General features: G+C 45.0%; 1 pseudogene; it reads left to right on the top strand.

Annotated features, from left to right (window-relative positions):
- Window positions 1–7,893: 7,893 nt before the first annotated feature.
- On the top strand, window positions 7,894–21,426 carry LOC116818994 (C-signal-like; annotated as a pseudogene).
- The last annotated feature ends 2,251 nt before the right edge of the window (window positions 21,427–23,677 follow it).

Raw genomic sequence — 23,677 nt, 5'->3', positions numbered from 1 at the left:
AAGACTCAAATGACGCCATTGGAGGAGGAGGGGTACTGGGACTCAGCTATCCCCACAGTCCCCGCAGTCTCTGAAAAAGTATTTGCATTCTAGGCTGAGCTCCCAATGTCTGTAGGTTCCAAACACAGGGTACGTCTACACTGCACGATTTATTTCGAATTAGCTAAACCGATATTACAAAACAGATCTAATAAAATCGGTTTAGCGCATCCACTCGGGGATCACGAAATCGATTGTTTGCGTCCATGGTCCAATAGCGGTACTACGATCGATCGATTCAGGAGCGGTGCACTGTGGGTAGCTGTTCCTCAGCTATCCCATAGTTCCCACTTCCGGGTTGAGAGCACAGTGCCTGATGGGGCAGAAAACATTGCCCCGGGTGTGGTGCTGGGCACAGCCTCACCCACTCCTTTGTGAAGGCAGCAGACAACCCTTTGGCGCCTTTTTCCCGGTGCATTGAGCAAACGCCATAGCACAGCAATCATGGACCCTGAGATCACAACGGTATCCTGACCGTTGTCAACACCTCGCGTACTCTCTGCAGCAGCATTCCCAGTCGACGGGTGACATTTACAGTACTCAAGGAATTATTTTTACTTCTCTTTCACGTGCTGGGGGGGGAAGAGACTGACGAGCTGTTCCGTGAACCACGCAAGACACCGTTGTATTAAGCTACAGACATTGGGCGCTCAGCCAAGAATGCAAATAGTTTTTCAGAGACTGCTGTGGAGACTGGTAGCTGTAGTCTCTTTACCCCCTCCCTTCCCTCCATGAGCATCCGTTTGAGTTCTCTGGCTTCCCGTTACGGTTGTACGCACCGTGTGTATCCTGAGTTTATTTTTCAAACGCTTTGGCATTTCCTGTTCTTTAACGGAGCTCCTGATAAAACAGATTTTTCTCACCATACAGCGATCAGATCTAGTATCTCCTGTAAGGTTCAATGCAGAGCTACTTTTGCATTTGAACTGCATCGCCACCCGTGCTGATCAGACTGGGACAGTTGAAAGCAGGAAATGTCATTGTAAAGGTTTCGGGGCTTTTCCTGTTTACCGGCACTCCGCATCCGAGTTCGGATTGCGGACCAGAGCGGTCAGTGGTGGCACTGGTGGGTACCTCTAGGAGGCCAATAATGTCGATTTCCGTCCACACGAACCTATCCGAGTTATCACTTGAATTTAGCGCTACCCCTCTTGTCTGGAGGAGTTCCGGAATCAATTTAAGGAGCCGTTTAACTCGATATTAATGACGACGTCGTGTGAACGGGTACAGCGTTAATCGGTATATCGGCCATTAAACCGATTTAAGTCGCAGTGTAGACCTGGCCACAGTGTCTGGGCGTGGTTCAGGGAACAGCTTCAGTTTCTCCCGCCCCCCCCCACCACGTGAAAGAAAGGAAAGAAATCATTCCTTGACTACTTTCAATGTCACCCTATGTGTACTGAATGCTGCTGGTAGACGCGATTCTACAGCAGTGAAGAGCAGTATCCCTTCTCTCCCTCTCCCCCTCCCGGTGGTAGACGGTGGCTGTAGGACTTGCCCACCATCCTCGAGAACCCCATGCCTGTAATTGGTCAATATCATGAGGGAATGATTCCTGTTTCCCAGTAGATAGGACAGAATGGCTAATAAGCATCTTCATCATAGCAAGTGGGGGCTTCAGCCCCCTCCCCTCCCTTTCCAGTGTAAAGAAAAGATTCCTACTGCCTGGACTGTCATAGCCCAGGAGGCTGCCTCCAAGTCTCTGTTTCTTTTTCCTGCATTCTTTATAACTTCATGACACAAATGTGGGGGAGACACTGCCACAGTAGCCCAGGAAGGTTGGGGAGGAGGGAAGCAACGGGTTGCGGTTGTTGCAGGGGCACCTCCGTGAATACTGACACGGAGCAGCTGGCTCTCTTATACATGGTTCTCTAATACACTTGCCTCTTATTCTAGGCAGGACGGACTCTATTTTAGAAACCATAAGGGAGGGATTGACTCAGTCCAAGTGAGTCAATCCCATTTTGCTTTCAAAAAATTTTCAGCCAGGGGCAATCATGATAGCAGCGGACAGTACAGAGAGGGAAAGATAACCGTCATCTCATTGCCAGTTTACTCCGGCAGTAGACGGTACAGAACGACTGGTAACCGTCTCTGCTATCACTGCAAAGAAAGTGAATGCTGCTGTGTAACGCTGGAGTATCGCCTCTCTGTCCATGGCACTTAGTACACATACGGTGCCGGAAAAAAAAAAAAAGCTGAACGGGCTCCATGGTTGCCGTGCCTATGGCGTCTGCCAGGGCAATCCAGGGAAAAACGGGTGAAAGGATTGTCAGCTGATGTTTTCCCGGAAGGAATGACTGACGACATTTTACCCAGAACCCCGCGGACATATAAGATTCAACCCTGAATTTCCAAGGGGCGGGGAAGACTGCGGGAACTATGGGATAGCTACGGAAGTTGCTACCCACAATGCAACGCTTCAGAATCGGACGTTAGCTCGGAACATGGACGCACAACGCCGAATTACTGTGCCTAGTGTGGCCGCATGAAATCGAATTTATAATATCAGTTTTATAAAACCGATTTTAGCTAATTCGATATTATCCTGTAGTGTAGACGTGGCCTTATACTGTGGTAGAAGGTAACTTTCTGCAATTGGCTTTTAAATGCATGTCGGTTTATTGAAAAATATTTTGTTGCAAACTGTTGGTTTGGTGTTTTAAGCTTCATGTGTGTGTGAGAGTTCCAGTGACAGATGGGTGGAGTGGCTGGCTTGGCCCCTCTCCAGTGCTCCAGCTGGGGTGCTGGGTCGGGTGCCACACCATATGGCTCGGCCCCGTTCTGGCCGGGGCACTGGAGAGGGGGCTGCACCAGCAGCTCAGCCCCGCTCCAGGGCTCTGGTGGGGGTACAGGGTCGGGGCTGGACCACGCGACTCAGTCCCATTCCGGCTCCTATGCCCTCCAATGGGAGCTGCAGGGGCGGTGCCTGCAGATGGGGCAATGTGCAGAGCCGCCTGGCTGTGCCTCCATGTAGGAGCTGGAGAAGGGACATGCCACTGCTTCTGGGAGCTGCTTGAGGTAAGTGCTGCTTAAAGCCAGCACCCCTGAGCCTTTCCCCGTGCCCCAACCCCAGCCCTGATCCCCCTTCCACCCTCCTAACTCCTTAATCCCAGCCCCAAATTTATGAGCCTTCACGGCCCGCCATACAATTTCTATTCCCTGATGTGGCCCTTGGGCCAAAAAGTTTGCCCACCCCTGATCTAGATCCTAGATTTTAGAATTGTTTGTGTTTGCTATTTTGAACAGAAGTGTCTTTAAAATTTAGCTGTCCCTCTTAAATAAAGTAAAATAGAAGTTAAACCACATCAGTACGGAAATATAACCTGTTATCTCTCAGATTTTGGGATCAGTGGGTCTGCAAATTTTGTTTTATGCAGACCACTTCAAGACATGGTCTCACGATGGGTAGAGAAGGTGTGGTTTTTAAATAGATTTGCTTCAGAGGACTGAAAAACCCTCTTAATGCTCATTAATATGCAGGTTAATATTCTGAAGCTGCCAGTTACATCTGGCTGTGCGAGCCTATGTCTCACTGAGGGTTGAGAAGGCTTTTCAGTCTTGCAAAAATATTTCAAAATTACATCATTTTTGCATGTCAAGAGATGGTCAGAGAAAGCCTATCATAGAGTGGGAGGACTCAGCTCCTATTGAAACACCACTGAGGGGAGGAAAACTCTGAGGTTCATCTCAGGGCATGTTTACACTCCGGGTACTATGTCAGCATAACCCTGCAGTGCAGACACAGTATTTGCCAACAGAAGGATGTTTCCATCACTGTAAGAACACTACCTCTCTGAATAATGGTAGCTATGTCAACAGAAGCATTCTTCCATCAGCTTAGTTGTAATATACTGGCCATTCAGACAGCATAACTACGTCGATCAGGGGTGTGGATTTTTCACAGCCCTGATAGACAGCTATATCAACCGACATTTTAAGCACTGAAGAGGCCTCAGACTATTTTCCAGACTGTTGTCAAAAAAGATGACGTTTACCTCTTGCAGAATATTATGCCTTGCAAGGATCTGGTGTAGCAATTTTATATCTCAAATAAAATTGTTTTTTGTATGAGCAAGGTATTATACCTGTGAAATGAAGGGGAAATAGTGACACACCCTTTCTCACTTACAACAGCATCGGGATCAACTATGGCATAAAGTAAGCTCAAACGTTATTAAAAATAAAAGGCATAGAAGTAGTAAGTTCAGTCATAGAAAATACTGTGCTCTCAATGGACAGATGTCTAAAAGCAAACTAAAAGTGTACCAAATACTCCTAGCATTTTCATAATAGAAATGATGAGAAAGGAAGGATTAAGCCATTGGAATTAAACCACTCCATTGAGTGAGAGGTGATGAAATTCCATACTCAAATAATCTTTGTAGCTTTTTACCAAGATGTTTCTCTTAAATGGTTTGTTTTAGAGGCAACCTCTTAAAATGAAATGAGCAGCTGCCACAATCACGAAAGCAAATATTTGGCTGAAATTTGATTTCCTACTTTTTCAAAATCACCACAGCTTATGGAGCTATTTTTATTCATCAGGTAAGACAAGATCTGCTGACTGGGGTGCACTGCCAAACACTTCCTCCCTTGGAAAATTATGTTCCTTGTATTAGGAGTTGCACTTGTTACTCCTGGCAGGCTGGAGCCACAAAAGTTGTGGATATTCCCATCCATCTGAGTGAGCAGGAACTGCGTTAGGAGGAGGCATAGCCTGGCTACTCTTCACACGGTTCTCAGTCGGGACCCAGTTTTAGTACTACTATGGCTCAGCCCAACCTTCTTCAACATATGGACCAACCTGAGCTACAGCCCACATAGCCAACTGAGGAAGGCCAGATTAGTTCCACTTGCAGCGGGACACATGTCTTTCACCCTTCTCTTCCAGGGGATGTTAAGCACCTTGCCCTCAAAGCTGAAAAGAGAGAGAGAGAAGGAAGGAAAGAAAAAGAAAGAACTTTCTCCCAGCAAGCAGCTGACCCGCCAGGAAATGTCTGTACCTACTGCGGGTGGATCTGTGGTTCCAGGATCGGACTCCTGCGTTATCTCAGGACCCATATGTCAATCTGCGGTAGAGATCATCCTCAAATCAAGGTATCACAGATGATCATGGTGTATAAATACTTAAATGTGCACTAGTCTAGCGAGTGCGTGAGAATGACTCCAGAGCCCAGTGGGAGACCCAGAGTCCAAACTCCTTGCTTCAATGCATATTTAATTATTTATACACAAAGGAGCAGCTCCAAGAGAAGCAATTGAAAGACCCACACCAGCATCTCCCGTAGGCCAGTAGTTAGGGCTCTCGCCCTTCTCCATGTAATTACTGCAGTGCTGCATGTCTACGCTACCCTATTTGGGTCAGTAGTGTGCATCCTCACCAGGAGTGCTTCCACCAACTTAAAAAGGGCAGTGTGGGGAACTGACAGCCCTATCTCTCAACTCCCCTGGCAGCACCCTGCCAAGAGCCTGGCTGCCCCACAGGCTCCTGGGCTCTCAGCATGCTTCTCTCCTCCCCCAGCCCCCATTCCCAGCAAGGAGCAGGGGAAGCTCCCTGGGGCTTCTCTTGTACCCATTCCCAGCTGGGAGTGGGGGGAAGCCACCCAGGCTTTCTTTCCCCTCCCTCTCATTCCCTGCTAGGAGTAGGGGGAAGACACCCAGGGCTTCTCGCCTCCTTGTTCCCTGCCGGGAGTGGGGCAGAGGAAGTTGTCCAGGGCTTTCTCGCACCCCTGTTCCCCACCTGCAGGGAGCAGGCCGGGGGCCCCTCAGGCTTCTCACCTCGGCTCCCAGCCAGGAGCTGAATCCAATCACTTAGCTTTCCAGGGGAGTGGGGCTTTCTTGTCACTTTCACAATTCCTGCCATGAAATTGACAGGCAGTGTCTCCACAGACATTGTGTCACCCTAACTATGCAGACGTAAGTTTTATGCCTTTCTTGGAGGTGTTGGTGTAGTAGGACCAGGAGCGCCACCAGCTTTTTTGTCGCCCTAGGCCATGTTACTAGTGCTTTAAGGTGAAAAGGGGGGAGAGTCTCGCTGGGGGGCAGCAGCAGGGTGAGGAGGTGAACAGCGAGCCAGCTGCATGGCAGGTGGAGGGGGCCTTGGTGGGCAGGAGGATCAGGCAGGTGGTGAGGAGGCGAGCAGCAGATAGGCAAGCAGCAAGGGGGACGGGGAGGAGGCAAGCAATGGGAGGACCTCACGGAGGTGTGTGTGTGAACAGAGGAGCAGTGAGTCAGTGGTGGGAAGAGGTGGGTCCAGGGGTGGAGTGTGGGCGAGGCTGTGGCAGAAGAGGAGGGACAAGGAGCTAGCCTCTCCCAGTGGAAGTTTCACCCACCACCCACGTAATAAGATATTGACATAATTAGGTCGACATGAACTGCCTAAAACTGGGTGACTGGGCAACAAAATGGCAGATGAAATTCAATGTTGATAAAAAGTAACGCACACTGGAAAACATAATCCCAACTACACATATAAAATGGCGCAGTCTAAATTAGCTGTTACCACTCAAGAAAGAGATCTCGAAGTTATTGTGGATAGTTCTCTGAAAACATCTACTCAATGTGCAGTGGCAGTCAAAAAAGTGGACAGAATGTTGGGAATCATTAACAAAGGGATAAATAAAATAAGACAGAAAATGTCATATTGCTTCTATATAAATACGTGGTACGCTCACATCTTGAATACTGTGTGCAGATGTGGTTGCCCCATCTCAAAAAAGATATATTGGCATTGGAAAAGGTCAGAAAAGGGCAACAAAAATTATTAGGGGTATGGAACGGCTTCCGTATGAGGAGAAATTAATAAGACTGGGTCTTTTCAGCTTGGAAAAGAGCTGACTAAGAGGGGATATGATTGAGGTCTATAAAATCATGATTGGTATGAAGAAAGTAAATAAGGAAGTGTTATTTACTCCTTCTCATATCAGAAAAACTAGCAGTCCCCAAATGAAATTAATAGGCAGTAGATTTAAAAACAAACAAAGGAAGTATTTCTTCACACAGTGCACGGTCACTGTGGAACTCTTTGTCAGAGGAAGTTGTGAAGGCCAAAAATATAACAGGGTTCAAAAAAGAACTAGGTAAGTTCATGGAGGATAGGTCCAACAATGGCTATTAGCCAGAATGGGCAGGGATGGTGTCCCTAGCCTCTGTTTGCCAGAAGCTGTGAATGGGCAACAGGGGATGGATCACTTGATGATTACCTGTTCTGTTCATTCCCTCTGGGGCACTTGGTATTGGCCACTGTCAGAAGACAGGATACTGACCAAGATGGACCTTTGGTCTGACCCAATATGGCCACTCTTATGTTCTTATATGGACCTAACTTTTTTTAAAATGAAAGCTGAGATTCTTGCATAGCCACTTGACTCCAGGAGCTGATGCTTTTTAAGAAAAACACCAAATATATTGTGACTCTCACAATAAAATAGGAATCACTATGGTTAACAACTCCCTTTTCATCCCCTTATGCTTCTCTAACTCCCTCCTATTCTTGGGCATGGAGAAGCTCAGCAGGATTGCCCCTTGTGTGCTGGGAGAGGGAACAATAGCTGCATGATCTACAATTACATGATAGGTCTGTCCTCAATTTTTTACACTTTGACAGCCCTGATAAGCGTAGAGGGCTAACACAGCCTGCCTTACTGAATAGAATACTGAAGATGTAGTTAGTTCCCAGTACCGACTTTATTGTGGGAGCTAATGGGACTGGGAGTTCATTTCCCAGGGTCCTTTGGGCAGGAAAGCAGGCTTTTTGCTATGCCGCTGTATTCATAACCTCTTTCCTAGCCCAGGCAGTTCTGGGAAATGGAGTCCGAACCCTATGAGCTGCCAACACGGAAACGAGATAGGGCACTACGAATCCCAGTTGTCTTCAAACACCTCCTCTGCAGCTAAGAGCAGGGGCTGAAGGCATGTGATGCTATACAGTGCGACAGAAATCCAGGAGTGTTGCAAACATGCATTTCCTGTGCCTATTGAGAGCTGCAGCAGCTTCCCTGGCCCATGCAAATGTGCAAGCAAACTGGGTCTGTTCTGCCAGGAAGGACCCCTCTCCAGCCATGCACCTCTGTGGTGAATGCAGCATGTCACTAGCACTTATCAGTTAGGGAACGGTAGGGGGCCCCTGGTTTTTGGGGGCTGCCTGGGTGGAGGGCATAACCCTGTGGGTTTAGTGGGCAGCATACGGTATCGGAGTGGGGGCTGCCTTGTGGGGAGAATTAGGTGTAGCTGGAGGGGCGATGGCAGGAGGCGTGGTCCTGGTGCAGGGAGCCAGCAGGGGACTCGGCTGCACTTCCGCAAACACATTTTATCCGCACGCAAAGAGGCGAGAGTGATCGCTACCTGCAGGAGCCCCGAAGCAGCCAGCGCCTTACAAGCGCTGCACAGGCTGTATCCCCGAAAGCTCACTGTGCTGTGGCTCGATGCCACTCGGGAGGCAGAGATCCGAGAGGCAGCGGAAGCCGTGGCGAAGGAGCATGGCCGGCTGGACCAACTCATCAACTCTGGGGCAATGTTGCGTCCCGGCGCCAGAGAGACGAGCCTGCAGGAGGTCTCAGCAGAGGTGGGCCAGAGTTTGCCTCCGTGGAAACATCAATGAGGTCAAAAAAAGTGTAGTTAGTGTAGACCTGCTGTATTTCGCTCCTGTGGGATTAACTGGAGGACCCCTCCTTCTGCCAGTAGCTCTCTGAGCAAGGGCATTCCCTCCGAGCTCAGCTGCACAGGGTTTTTGTCCAAATTGTGTGTCGGTTTAAGTCTTTACCAATTAATCTCAGCAGGCTACATTGACATGCTGTGGAGAGAAGGGTGTGTGTCCTTGTTAATGGAAAGAGATCTGAAGGAGAGGGTGATTTTTTTTTATTGAAGGTGGCTTGGTAATTATGAAGCCATTGCTTGAGGACATCTGGTTGCAGCTGGTGTATTTCAATAAATGTATCAGTAGACATCTGAAAGTGCATAATGGCTTTAAAAGCATGTTCGTTTTGAAATAGGTGACTAGCTGCCTGAGAAGAAAAGACATGCCACCTGCTGGGCCTCATCCAATGCCAGGAGAAAGGAGTTTTAATGGTAACAGAAACAGGTCTAGTGGGCATTTTCTCCAGCCAGCCATTCCCGTTGTTGCATGCTCATCAATGCACAGTGCACTCTGGAGTGCAAAGCTCCAGGATGTGTGAAATTTGAACTGAACGTGTTTATGTAATTAAAAATAACAACCAACGGGAAAAGAAAAAAGGGACACGCAAGGTGCCCAAATTTAGAGGGCCTGTTTGGACACCTGTTCTTCAGCATGCATGCTTCCAGATAGATGGAGTGTGCCCATCTGGAACTGTGCAGGCATATTTCAGTTATGAAAATGCACCATGTATGTTCAAGCTGTAATTTTTGGGCCTTCAGAACTTTCTTCCAAACTAGTATGGTCTAAACATATAGCATGTTGAGGAGTAATTACGTTTGCATTATGGAACTGCAAAGAATGTTTGAAAAATATGTTGAATAAAATGTATTTTGTCCAGTTAGCACAACTCAAAAATAACAGACTTTAGTGAGGCTAAAAAAAGGAAAAATGGCAATAGCACACTTTTCAGAGAGCTATGAAATAACAAAAAGCAATCCCTTCCCTCATCTCCACAAACATACTGTGATGGAGTAGGGGCTGTCTGTGTGTGGGATGTGTAGGGGCTGTCTGTGGTGGGGATGGGAGAGCTGGGGATTACTTTAGGTGAGGTACAAGTTGTCAGCCTGTAACCTGAGCCAGGGAGCAGGGAGGGGTGTCAACACCTTTGCCTGGGGGAGGTAGACGAAGGAAGGGGCCGGTTGGAGGGAGTGGAGTTTAGTTTCGGTTTTGGGCTGGGTGGTTGGAATTCAGGGGGCTAAGCTTCCTGGGCCCCAGAGGGACTTGACTGATTGTGCCTATAAGCTCTGCTGTAACCTGCATTCCTGGGGTCCAATAAACCTTCTGTTTTACTGGCTGGCTGAGAGTCACTGTGAGTCCCAGGAAGAGGGGTGCAGGGCCAGACTCCCTCACACTCCATGACACATACATCCTTACATCATGTTCTACAATAATGGCAGTGGAAGTAAAATTATTTTCCACTGGTTTCACAGTAGACCAACTAGCCAGGGCTCCACTGAGCTTCAGGGAGCCTGGGGCAAAACCTGACATTGAGGCCTCCACTCTTCCAAAGAAATTATCACTGAGGAGAGGCTGCAGGGAGAAGAGTTGGAGGGGAAGCCCACACTGCACTCAGCTGACCCTGCAATGGGGCTCAGCTCCAGTCACGTAGGTCTGGGCCTGGGTCCCTCTCTGTGTGTTGCAACCTAGCCTCAGGTGTCACAGTGCAGTGCAACTCAGGTTTGGCTATGCATCCCTGCAGCTAGCCAGCATTTCTAATTAAGGACGGGTTTTCAATGGGACGTGTGCTTCACTTAGGTGCTTTTCAGAATCCCAGTGTGTCTTCATCGGATCCCTAACCTTGTGTAATAACAATATAATGGTTTGGGGGTTTATGTGTTCATTTTGTCTCTTTCTGAACATGAAATGAGTTCACTAAGCATAACTGTCTGCTAAGTGGGCTGTTCCTTTTTCCCTGTTTTTCTGTAGGCTGTGACTACACTACAGACCTTAGAGTGGCACAGTTGTACGGCAGTTGCTTTGCTGCTATAAAGCCTCCTGTGTAGCCACTCTATGCCAGAGGGAGAGAGTTCTCCTGTTGGCATAACGAAACCACCCCCAACGAGTGTTGGTAACTAAGTCGGCGGGAGAGAGTCTCCCACCAACATAGCTCTGTCCACACTGGTGCTTTTGTCGGTGAAACTATGTCAGTCAGGGGTATGTTTTTTCACACCCCTGACCAACAGAAAGTTTTACCGACAAAAGCGTTAGTGTAGACATAACCTTAGTTACAGAAGTTGCCTGTTCCATCCCTTCATCTTGTGTTGTGTGTTAAGTAACTCTTGTTTCTTTTCTTAATTTAATTCATCTTGTTGGTTTCCTGGGCTGAGACTTAAGTTTGAGATTTTTTAGAAAATTCTTAGAAAAGAAAAAGAAATGTATTAGCCTTGATGCTGTAAAGAACTCAATGGAGTCCTCACATTCTTAAAGTTAAGCACATGCATAAATCTTTGCAGTATTGGAGCCTTAGAATGGAATGGCCTTTGTGACCTTCACTCTAGTATTTTTAGTTAATCATTTAACGCCAAAGTATACATAAATTGACTGTAATTATAGTTTGAAATTCTGATGACCTGAATAGATAATTTGAGCTACGATCTCGTTTAAACCTGTATGCTCCTGTGACTAAACAACATGTTTTAGTACCAATTGTTTATTTGCAGATACCTAGTGACCAATGTTTCAAAGTTCAAACAATATCAGCAAAATCAGAAAGAGCTAAAGTAGTTTAATTCTTTGTTTTCAGTGTCAGTGGACAGTAAAAAGAAAAAAAAATGTATGCTACTTCGTGTTTTAGGTTAAATCATTTTAATTTAACTAGCCCAACAGATTCTTCAATAAGTACATATTACAAAATGCCACAAAGCAGCAATGCTCCATTTTGACTCTAACTAAACAATAATGAATTACCAGTAATAATTTATTTGACAAGGAAGAAGAAATGGAATTAATAAGGCATGTGCACATTACTTTGCTTGCATGGTTTCTCCCACCTTTTATCTTTTGTCTTTTTAAAAAAGAATGCTCCTCAGGTCAGATAATACCTTCTGATGCATAATGGGACTCTGATCCTCACTGGATTTTTGAGCATCACCGCAATGTAATCCATAGTAATATGGATTTGTCAACACTTCTGGAAGGGTCACCCCTTACATTACAGTATACCATGGCCAGCATTTCAGATGGGCCAAGTCAGGACCCAGTTTGTTAGTGATAATGATATCACACTGAGATGATGAGAGATGATTTCATATCTTTTGTTAGCACAAAATGGAACTTTAAGACTGGCATTTGCTGGCTGTAGGCTATTTACCTTTGCAGTTTCTACTTATTTCTTCTTCTTCTTCTTCTTCTTCTTTTTTTATGTTCTAGGGTCTTCCATAACATTGGCAACAAATACCATAGGGCTCTTAGTGATGGCTAAATATTTTACCCCTCTGTTGCGGAAAGGAACTGGAGCATTTGGACATCAGTTTGCTGACCAGGCCAAACAGCATAGGGCCATACTGGTGAACCTGACAGCTAAAGTAGGCTCCACAGGAGACAATGGTAAATACTGTTTGACATGAATGTTATGCAGTAACATAATTATTTTTCATATAAGAAGATAAATGATTGATATATTAATGTTTTATAACATCCAGGTGGTGTGGGCCAGCATAGCTAATAACAATGTAGAAGATCATTATAATTTTCTAAGCATTACTGCATCTTAATTTAATTTTGCCTGCAAAAATGGTTTGTGCAGTAAAAAGAATAACTCTTCTTAAATTGTACGGATATGTTGGCTAACGAATATATATTGAATTATCTTGCTGCTAAAAGTAATGATGGTAGTGTATGCTGCAGCAATTTTTTAATTTTAAATTTTATATATTCCTGTTTGTTCAGGTGCATGTGGTGAATGACATATTTATTTATCAAACATTCAAGACAGTATGTGCACTATGAATATTGGAGGAGTATTTTAAAAATCCGTTCCAAAAAGTTTTTGTAAACATTTCTTGTAATTTAAGTAGAGGGTTTCATTTTATCCCTCATAATTTGTAAGATCAGTGTTTGGATAGGTAAGTCTCTTTAATATAAACTTTAGAGACATTAAATGCAATTTCTGGGTCTGTTGTGACTTTTAGCTCTACCGTTTGGGGATGTGACTTTGTCAAATCTCATAAATTAAGCAGTGTTGGGCTGGGCCAGTCATTGAATTGGATACCTAGAGTGAGAACTCACAGACTTCAGGAATTGATATTGGTATGGATTCATTGTGTGGCATTTTCCCCTTTGACTCAATATTGAGCTGATGTCCCAAGCATGATGCAAGGGGTCATTCTGATGCTGAAGATGACGAGTGAAATCATGGGTCAATTAAAGTCAATGAGAATTTTGCCAGTGATTTCAACAGAGCCAGGATTTCACATGATGCTTTTTGTGTGAGATGTGAAACTCAGACTTCAGTCATAAAAGATCAAGTAACACTCGTTACAAGAGTAAAAGGCCTCAGGGCTGGTATACACTACACAGGTAGGTCAACATAAAGCAGCTTATGTTGACCTAATTTTGTCAGTCTCTACACTTCAGCCTTCCTCCCACGGATGTTAGTGCCCTACTACACTGAGGCCTTGTCTACACTGGCAAGTTTCTGTGCAGTAAAGCAGCTTTCTGTGCCATAACTCCTGAGGTGTACATACTGCCAAGCCACTTGGTGTGCAGAAACTGCAGTTGCAGCGCTGTAAAAAAACCACTCCGACGAGAGGTGTACAGCTTTCTGCGACGGGGTTACAGCGCCACAGTGCCAGTGTAGATACCCAGGTTGATTACAGCATTGTGATTGGCCTCTGGGGGATGTCCCACAATGCCTTTTCTCGCCTCACTAGTCATTGGTTTGAACTCTACTGCCTTGCCCTCAGGTGACCAATCATCATTCCCACCTGTAAATTCCTTGGGAATTTTGAAAGTCCCTTTCCTGTTTGCTCGGTGATGCGTGCAGTGGTCTCAGCGCATCTTTCCAGATGACCATGCCTGCTCCATGCACCAGGAGATCCCCCGCTTAAAACAATGCAGAGCTGCTGGACCTTATCAGCATTTGGGGAGAGGAGTCCGTCCAGTCCCAGCTGCGCTCCAGTCGTAGGAATTGTTATACCTATGGACAGATTTCATGATGCATGACAGAAAGGGGCCATGACCAGGACACATTGCAGTGCAGGGTCACAGTAAAGGAGCTGTGGAATGCCTCCCACAAGGCGTGGAAGGCAAACTGCTGCTCCGGTGCTGTGCCCATGAGCTGCCGGTTCTACAAAGAGCTGAACGCGATACGCGGTGGCAACCCCACCTCCACTGCAAAGGTTGCTGTGGATACTTCGGTGGCTCACGTGTCAGTCGAGAATGGACTGAGCCAGGAGGAGGAAATCTTGGACGAGGAGGGGGAGGGGGACCCAGAGGCAGAGGATGACTTGGAGGTTAGAGATGCATGCAGCTTGGAGCTCTTATTTACCCCAGCGTAGGATAGCCAGTCACAGCTGTCGGAGCTTGATGAAGTGCAAACAGGAGAGGAGGCCCCTGGTAAGTGGATTTGATTTTGGGAATCGATGAAGCAAGTTTTTGGAGGCAGGAGGGTTGTAGAAAGCAGGCATGGGTCTATATGATATGCGTACCACCACATGTCTAGTCTGAGTGGCGGAACAGGGCATTGATTGACTCCCTCACTTTATGGGAATCTGCCTCAGAAATCTCCAGGAAACTCTCATGGAGATGCTGGGCAATCCACTGCCGCAGGTTCTTTGGCAGAGCTGCTTTGTTTCTTGCCCCATTAAGGGTAACTTTCCCCGTGCCACTCTGCCATTACTGGGTGGCAGGGACCATTGCTGCATACAGGTGAGCCACATAAGGGCCAGGGTGAAGCTGCAGTCTTGGAGAAGACCCTCTCTTGATTCCCTGCTTACCCTCAATGGCGAGATATCTTCCATAATGAACAGAGCCTGTGGAAAATGTGGGGACAGGAATGATTGTCATGCCCCTGCTACAGTGCTGGTTCTCCCCTGAGATCCACGTGGCCACTGTACAGCACAGTCCTGGAACACTGATCTCCCCTGCCCCTGCAGTTACTCACCATTTTGGGGGTCTTATGGCCTGGGGTCAGCCAGTTAGTGACAGGTGTGTGAATAGTGGCTGAGTTTTAAATCTGTGCCTGTTGTTGAACCGCTCCTTGCTGCTATCAAGGTTCCACATGTATGGCTTCATAAGCCATAGCATTAAGGGGTAGACAGGGTCTCTCAGGATCATAATGGGCATTTCGACTTCTTCTACAGTGATCTTCTGGTCTGGGGAGAAAGTCCCTGCTTGCAGCTTCCTGAACAGGCCAGTGTTCCAAAGGTGCATGTGTCATGCACCTTTCCGGACCAGCCTGTGAAACACCCACAGTGATCCACAAGTGCCTGGAGAACCATTGAAAAATACCTTTTCCAATTAATGTACTCGGAGGCTAGATGGTCTGGTGCCAGAATTGGAATATGCGTGCCATCTTTCACCCCTCCGCAGTTAGGGAAGCCCATTTGTGCAAAGCCATCCACAATGTCACTCACGTTGCCCAGAGTCATGGTCTTTCTGCACAGGATGTGATTAATGGCCCTGCACACTTCCATCAACACAAGTCCAACGGTTGACTTTCCCATTCCGAACTGGTTAGCGATCAATCGGTAGCAGTCTGGAGTAGCCAGCTTCCACAGTGCAATTGCCACACAGTTCTCCAACAACAGGGTAGCTCTCATTCTTGTGTCTTTGTGCTGCAGAGCTGGGGCAATCTCATCACACAGTCCCATGAATGTGGCTTTCCTCATCCAAAAGTTCTGCAGCCACTGCTCGTCATCCCAGGCTTGCATCACGATGTGATCCCACCACTCACTGCTTATTTCCTGAGCCCAGAAGCAGCATTCCACTGTGGTCAGCACCTCCATGAATGCCACAAGCAATCTCATGTTGTAGCTACTACATGGCGAGATCAATGTCGCACTCCTCTTGCCGTTGTAGTTTAAGGAATAACTCCACTGCCATTTGTGATAAGCAACATATTGGTCAACAGTAGGGATCCATTCCTGCAGATTGAAGAGGCACATTGTGCAGTACATAAACCGTTGAAAGATGACACCAAATGCAGACGGAAGCACAAGGATTGCTGGGATGTGAAGCAATGCATCATGGGGCATTGGGACAGGACCCACGATGCCCTGTGATCCCCTCCACCTTCTCACAACTCGATGGCAGAAGAGGAAGAGATGCTCTGTGGGATAGCTGCCCAGAGTGCACCGCTCTGAATACCGCTGCAAGTGTGAACATGCTATTGCGCAGGCAGCTGACAGCATGAACACACAACAGCGGATTCCCTTCGATGCCCTCTAAGCAGCACTGTAACTGCTGGTGCTGTAACTCTGCTAGTGTAGAGGTTCCCTGACATCATAACTCCACCTCCATGAGAGGCGTAGGGCCTATTTCAGCATAGTTAGGGGGAGGCAGTGTCCACCATACATCTGCTGTCTTATCAATTTCATGGCAGGAACTGTGAAATTGACAAGAAAACCCCTGCTCCCTTGGAGAGCTGGTTGGCTGGATCCTGCTCCTGGCTGGTAACTCTGCTTGAGCTAGAGCACCAAAAATGGCAGTGTAGCCAAAGGGGTTCAGGCTAGCTGCCTGAGTACAATCCTGACCAGCGCCCTGAGTATATATTCGGGCAGCTAGCCCAAGCTGCTGCTTGTGCTGCTGCAGTCACACTGCTATTTTTAGTGCTGCTAGCTAGCTCCAGCAGAGCTAGCATGTGTATGTCTATTCAAGCTGGGAATCTTACCTGGCAGCTGCTGTATAGATATACCCTTAGTCTGTAAGTTCCAGGATATGGACTGTGGGTGAAATACTGGCACCATCAAAGCCAATAGCAAAACGTGATTTCACCCTGAGTCTTATGTGTTCAGTAAAGTGCCATAAACATTTATATGGCTGTATGAATATTAACAGAAATAATTTAATTTGAAAGGAAAATGTCAAGACTGATAGTCCTAACATGTAGAACAGTTTAAGAAGTTTTATTTAAACTCTGAATTCTGACTTCTACATTTACAAATACCTTTTAGAGAGGCTCGTGTGACTTTGATGAAGCGCTTTGTTTTAATCATAAATGACTAGTGAGTATATTTACAATTTACCTGGACAAGAGACGTAAAACTCTATTAAATAGACGTGTTTATAATTTCTCCAGATAGTCATTGATGATCCTGCTTTCTTCGCAACACAATACTTTAAATAAGGGATTTGACTGTGCAGGTAATGGAGGATTTGATTCTTTCGGATGGTTTCTTTCCACATCGGAGAGTACTGACCTTTTCTTCTTTTGCAGGTTTGCATAAAATATACAATGTAAATGCCTTTGTGTGTTCTCAACTATCAGGAATAGGAGTCTTCAGAACAGCCCAAGCAATTATTTTTCAAAATGTAAAAAAGAGAGCCTGAGCCAATAAAAAGTGAGCTGGAAAGAAAGGGGCTCAATTGCATCAGTTTATTACATTCACACTTTAAGCCAACTCATGATTCTTATCATATCAGTAGAAGCTTAACAGGAACAAATCTCAAAATAAATTGGAACATGAACTCAATAAATATTTTGACTATTGTCAATTTGGATGGCTTTACTGTTGGTCTAGTAAACAGTAACCATAACATTGGATACTTCTGTTCCTTGAAAAGGGTAAGGTTTGGGGCTGGTAAGCCTAATACACTTCAAGTTATAAATGAGAAGGCAGAATCACAGGAACAGGATTTGTTACTTATGTTACAAACTGGCCCTCTGCCCTACTTTATGGTCAGTCTGTTGTGAGTGGATCCAATCACTGGATCCCACGTGCTTCTGAGTCAATAGGGTCTGGGTAGAGTCTAGTTAATGTTTCTAGCTCTGAGACTAGGTCACATTCCCAGGCCTACAACTCTTCTCTGATGCCATTGTTTGGGATGTGTAGGTGCTGCAGTCCAGTTTCCCCAAATGTTGAAACCAGTATCTCAGGTCTGGACCTTCCGCTCACTTACACATGCTTTCACTTAGGCTCTGGGCTATCTGTGTTTGTGATGTGACTGAGAAACACCAGATCCACCAGCCATAGTTGTTCATCCTCCCACATTGTGAACCCCTGTGTAGAAAAAACATTGTTCTGTGGAAGTAGGGCCAGAAGTTGAGAGACAAAGTCAGTGGCCCCAGATTGCAGTCTTGATGGCTTCTCGGTGATAGCCCTGCAGTGAGGTGCCAAACACCTTGCCCAGGCAGGGCGACTGTCTGGATTGCAGCCCTGTAAGAGGCTGTCCCCTGGGCAAGTTCAGATTTATGCTGTCACATAGGTACTGTTTCCACACAGTAGAACATAGAGTTCATAATTTGATCCTGTCATATCCCACTCTGTTACAAGTTGCGGTCAGTTTTCCCAATGAAACAGCGGTTTTGAAACGTATCAGGCTTCTTTGTTCAGACTTTGCTTGCACCTATTGTAGAATGAAATTATGAAAGGCATGATACAAAATGATAGTGTGTTATAAAGCACCAAAGAACCTGATCACTTATGGTAACTGAAGATTCTAAGGCCCTTTTTTCAAGAATAGGATGTTAATGCTGGTGTCTTGGCAAAATTCCATTTTGAGTTATTCCTTTTTATTTCTCTAAACTTCCTCCTGCTGTTTAAATTAGATATATCTTTCACTTCCAGTTGTATTTTGTTGTATAGTACTGCTATGCACTAACTTATACATTGCATGTTTCACCTCATATGTGTGTGAATTTAGGGAGTGCGGAAGTCATTTCTTTATACACTTTTTATATATCATTTGTAAAACACTGTGGATTTTTCTGGATAAACAGCTTTATAAAAAGTTGAGAATTATTCTAACAGTAAATTTAAAAAATCCTTTACATAAAGCTGCATTTTTGAGACTTTATGAAAAGGATTAATTACGTGCTAAAGTAGGTGTGGTCAAACGACAGCCTGCAGGCCACATCCGCCCCGTGGGACCATCCTGCTGGCCTGGGAGGGTAGTCCTTGGTCCCTTCCCTGCTGTTCCCTCTCCCCCGTAGCCTAAGCTCACTCGCTCTGCTGCTGGCGCAATGCTGTGGGCGGTGGGGCTGTGAGCTCCTGGGGCAGCACAGCTGCAGAGCCCGGCCTGACCCAGTGCTCTGAGCTGTGTAGTGATGGTGGTGGCACAGCTGGGTGGTGCGGCTGCAGCGCAGCCAGCCATTGGTGCTCCAGGCAGCACGGTAAGGGGACGGGGAGGTTGGATAGAGGGCAGGGGAGTTTGGGGTGACGGTAAGGGGGTGGGGTGTGGATAGGGGGTGGGGCGTCGAAGAGGGAACGGAGGGTTGAATGGGGGCAGGAGGTCCAGGGGGCAGCTGGTGGGGGGGGGCTTGGATGGGGTCGCAGAGCGTCTGGGCCGGGGTTCCAGCGCCGTCAGGGGACAGGGAGAAGAGGTGGTTTTGAATTGGATGGAAGTCCTGGGTGGGCCATCAGGGAATGGGTGTGGAGTTGGATGGTAGGAGTTGGGGGCAGATAGAAGGTGGGGTCCAGTCCAGGACCCCCTCCCCTAACCGGCCCTCCATACAATTTATGAAACCTGATGCGGCCCTCAGGCCAAAAAGTTTGCCCACTTCTGTGCTAAAGTAAGAAAGAAAAGTGAAGAAGGAAAAAAAACTTTTCTTTTATGTATAATATTAGCATAAAATTAGAGAGTGTAACTCATTTCTGGCTAGGTGACTCATACTCTCAGGGAATTAATTATCCAACACACGTAATTCTAAAATAGACATTATGATTTTTTTTTTAATCAGATGGCTACTGCTAGCATTGACTAGGTAAACGTGAACTTTGAATTCAGTGTAACTAGTAGATTGAGTACAGAACTGAGAGAATGAATGTCCTGAAAGCTTGCCTCAGTTCTGCCATTGACTTCCTATCTGTCTGTGGGCAAATAAACATGGAGAGGTAAATGCAAAAATACTATGTAACTGAATTTAGAAGGAAACTAAGGGGTAAATAGTAAGAGTCCACTGTTCTTTTCTCTATAATTACTTATTTTGTTGTGTTTTTCATAGATTTTAAGGCCAGAAGGACCATTAGGATAATCTATTTTCACTTTTTGCATCAGATTCAAAACATCTGGTTGAGCAAGGAACTTACCTTTTAGAAAGACAAGCAAGGTAATGATGATTCCATTGGTTTTGCTAGATCTTTCTCATGAAAGAAATACAGCCTTCCACATGGCTAAAAACTATGGGATAATGCTATATGTACCAGCAAATGACCAAAGGGATATTCACTAATATATTATTCTGAAATCTGCCAAATATATTAACATGCTACAATTATGAAACAATGCTGCTTGTGGCTTTGCAGAACTTGCTTACCTGACATATTGCTTTTAGCCTTAGGTGGATGATATAGCTACAGAATGTCTAAAACAGCTTTGAACATGGCTACCAAGAATCTCAGCATTGAACTTGGAAGAGGAAAAACTAAGGTGGTGTGTGTTTCTTTGCATCCAGGAACTGTGAATACCGACTTATCAAAGCCCTATCACATGAATGTTCCCAAGGACAAACTGTTCACCCCAGAATATTCAGTTGTCTAATGAATATTATTGAGAACCTTGATATGGGGAAAACAGGAAAGTTCTTTGCTTGGGATGGATCTGCACTACCTTGGTAAAGACTTGTTTTAATGGAGGCACCCCAGTACCGTGGAGATGAGAGCAATATAAATACCTAGCTAGATTAATGCTTTAGTAAACCTTTTGTTGTGGCGTATGATGAGAGCATCCAAAAGATATTAGATTTTAATCCCAGTTCTGTCACTGACTTGCTGTATGACTTTGAGCAAATCTTTAACTTCTCTGTGCCTCTAATTCACTATGTGGTAAATGGGGATAATACTTACCAACCTCAGGGCTCTTGAAGCTAAATTTGTTGATGTTTGTAAAGGGTACTGAGAATCCCTACTAAAGATGCAATAAAGTATAGGGTATAGTTATGATTTTATTAATGATAATAAAAGCATACTACTAATTATTTGCTGCAAAGATTTGTGTTTGTTTATTCAGATACCATGCCTTGGTTTCTGTAAATTGGGTGAGATTAGAGAGAAAAAGGATTACATAGCAGTGAGTGACAAGTCATTTCAAAAGGTGGTTGCCTGTAACCTTCTCTCTTTGTTTTTTATGCTATCAGTTTGAAAGCTGATACAACAGTGCAGGATTGATCTGATCAAATCAAATCTAATGGTGATGTCTGATAGTGATGAAAACAGAACTCAGTGTGCAAAGCTGTGAACATCGGCTCCATTTTGGGCAAGTCTACTGCAGACCTTTTCTTTCTCCCCACCTTTCTTTTTTTCCCCTCTTTTATTGACAAATGCCACATTTAAAGGATACTGGCTGCAGGGAACCCCCACCCTCTGCATACAAACAGACACACCTCCCTTAAAAACTCAAGTGCTAACTGCATTTGAAGTATTTACCATACAATGAGAGCATGAATAAGATTCTGTTTACAATTTTGTCATAGTTGCTCTGGCTTATTTTCACGTGTTATACCAAAGAAGAAAGATTGGCAAGTTTCAGTGAGATGTTCATGTTGTTCAAATGTAACTCTCAGTACACCTCTACCTCGATACAACACTGTGCTTGGAAGCCAAAAAATCTTACGACGTTATAGGTGAAACCGTTTTATATTGAACTTGCTTTGATCCACCAGAGTTTGCAGTGCCCCCCTCTCCCCCGGAGCACTGCTTTACCACGTTATATCCAAATTTGTGTTATATAGGGTGGCGTTATATCGAGGTAGTGGTGTACTTGGACTGGACAATGTCATCACAAGTTCATATTCATTGGAGGCACAGGTACATACTTATTCTAAAAATCAGGCCACTTACAGACTTACGTGAAATTGTTGCTGCACAGTACACATGAGATTGACCTAATGAGACAAGAGCATGACTGACAAAACTGTTATACAGATCACTGAGCAGTACTCTTTACCCTGTGAACTTTGTCCAGCTCCAAGAGAGGTACTAGAAAGCAGAAAATCAAACAACTGGTGACGCGGGGAAGATCACATAAACTACGCCAAGCATACTGTTTACAGTCCTTGTGTTTTGTTGTTCACAACCTGACTACTCAGAACTTTGATCATGCTGGTGACAGTTAAATCACATCACACTTGTGTATATGCAAAATAAAGATATGAAGATCTTCATGGGGTATTAAAAACAGGACAACGAAACATTGATGAAAAATTGTTGTAGGGTTTCAGTGTGGTAGGCTTAGGGAGTCAGAACAAAAGAAAGTAACACAAATGAGAGACAGCCGGCAGAAATGAGAGACATACATAAATCCTTGTTTCTGTTGTAGAACACAAAGAGGGAGACGTTTACAAGGGCCCATGTCATGAACATACTGTATGTGACATGGAAGGTAACATAGTCTGAAGAAATGAAAGCATTTGGTTGATAGGCGGTCCTGAGCTTTAGGCCCAGCTCTGCCATTGACTTGTTTTGTTCATTTCATCATTACTTCAGTTTCCCCATCTGTAACATGAGAATAATGATGATTTTTCATTTTTATAAAACATTTTGAAATCTATGGACACAAAGTGCTAGATCAGTATTAAGCATTATTTATTAAAAAGTCAGGAGGATATTATACACTGCTCATATTGCCCATGAACGCCACGTGTATGCTATGATTGGAACCAAGCTAGGTATGACCAGGTTTACACTTGGTTGGTAGGATTATAGCATGGATTCTCTGAGCAGCAGAAACAAGGATTCTAGCTTGGTTTCTCTGATAAGGGAAAAGCTTTTTCTGAAAAATGTTTTATAAAACTACACTAGATTACCTAGGAAACTAATCTCCAGTATTGTTTAGGCTACATGGTTGTCAGAAAACGGTGTTTTCTCTCCTTGATCTGGGAATCTAACCCCTACTAGCAACAGTGTTATTTTAAATCCAGTGTTATTTTCATCTGTTCTGATATGCAGGAGGTAGTCCACTCCAAAAATTGATTTGTTGGTATGTGTTCATTTTGTTTAAGTGACCAGAGGGTAGGGACCATAGGTGCTGGGACTACAGGTGTGGGCATGTTTCCGGATACCCTGGCTTGAAGTGGTATCCATCATATACAGGGTTTACAGTTTGGTTCAATGTCTCTCAGCACCCCCACTATACAAATTGTTCCAGCAACAATGGTACAGAGATGAGGAATGAAGACTGGCATAGTTAAAATGTAGAGGCCATAAAACCAACAATAGCTCTTCTTGATTGGCTCAGGATTTCATAGCCACCATATCAATTGTGGGCCTATTTCCTTCTGCTGCCTTTATACACGTAGGTGAGCACATTATGGATCTTGTGTTTAGGCTGGATTTCGTGATTGAAGAGGTGAAGACCATACTTTGTTATGGTCAGAGCTTCTTCAGATAGAGATCAGAACTTGCCCTTTCTTCCTTCAGGGAAAAGGTCATCAACAGAGAGTGATTGATGCAGCTAAGTTTCTTATTTCTCTATGGGAAAATGTTGTGCATCTGGTGGTTTATTCACAATGCCTAGTAAGACGTGATCATCTGTTACTCTTAATCATTAATACAGTGGTCACTAACCTCCAATCATTTTCCCAAATCTTTATATGAAGGGACTGGTATTTATTTGTTCTCTCTCTCTTTTTTATTTCCTCATTAAAATGAGATATGTATTTAAAAAAACTGTGTTCCTTGAAACCTTGTGTCATAGCTTCCTACTCAGATTTGAACCTTAGCGTTCATAACCTGAGAAGCTAGCATGAACCCTCTAAGCTTTTACCAGCTTAGATCTGATATCGCTGCCACCAGCCAAAATTTCCAGGGTTTTGGCTCCCTCTGGTCTCCCCAAAACCTTCCCTGGGGGACCCCAAGACTCAGA

The sequence above is a fragment of the Chelonoidis abingdonii genome, chromosome 15 (assembly GCF_003597395.2).
Source record: "Chelonoidis abingdonii isolate Lonesome George chromosome 15, CheloAbing_2.0, whole genome shotgun sequence".
Classification (NCBI taxonomy): Eukaryota; Metazoa; Chordata; order Testudines; family Testudinidae; genus Chelonoidis; species Chelonoidis abingdonii.
The sequence above is the reverse complement of the archived record's forward strand: the minus strand, read 5'-3'. Positions and strand labels throughout refer to the sequence as shown.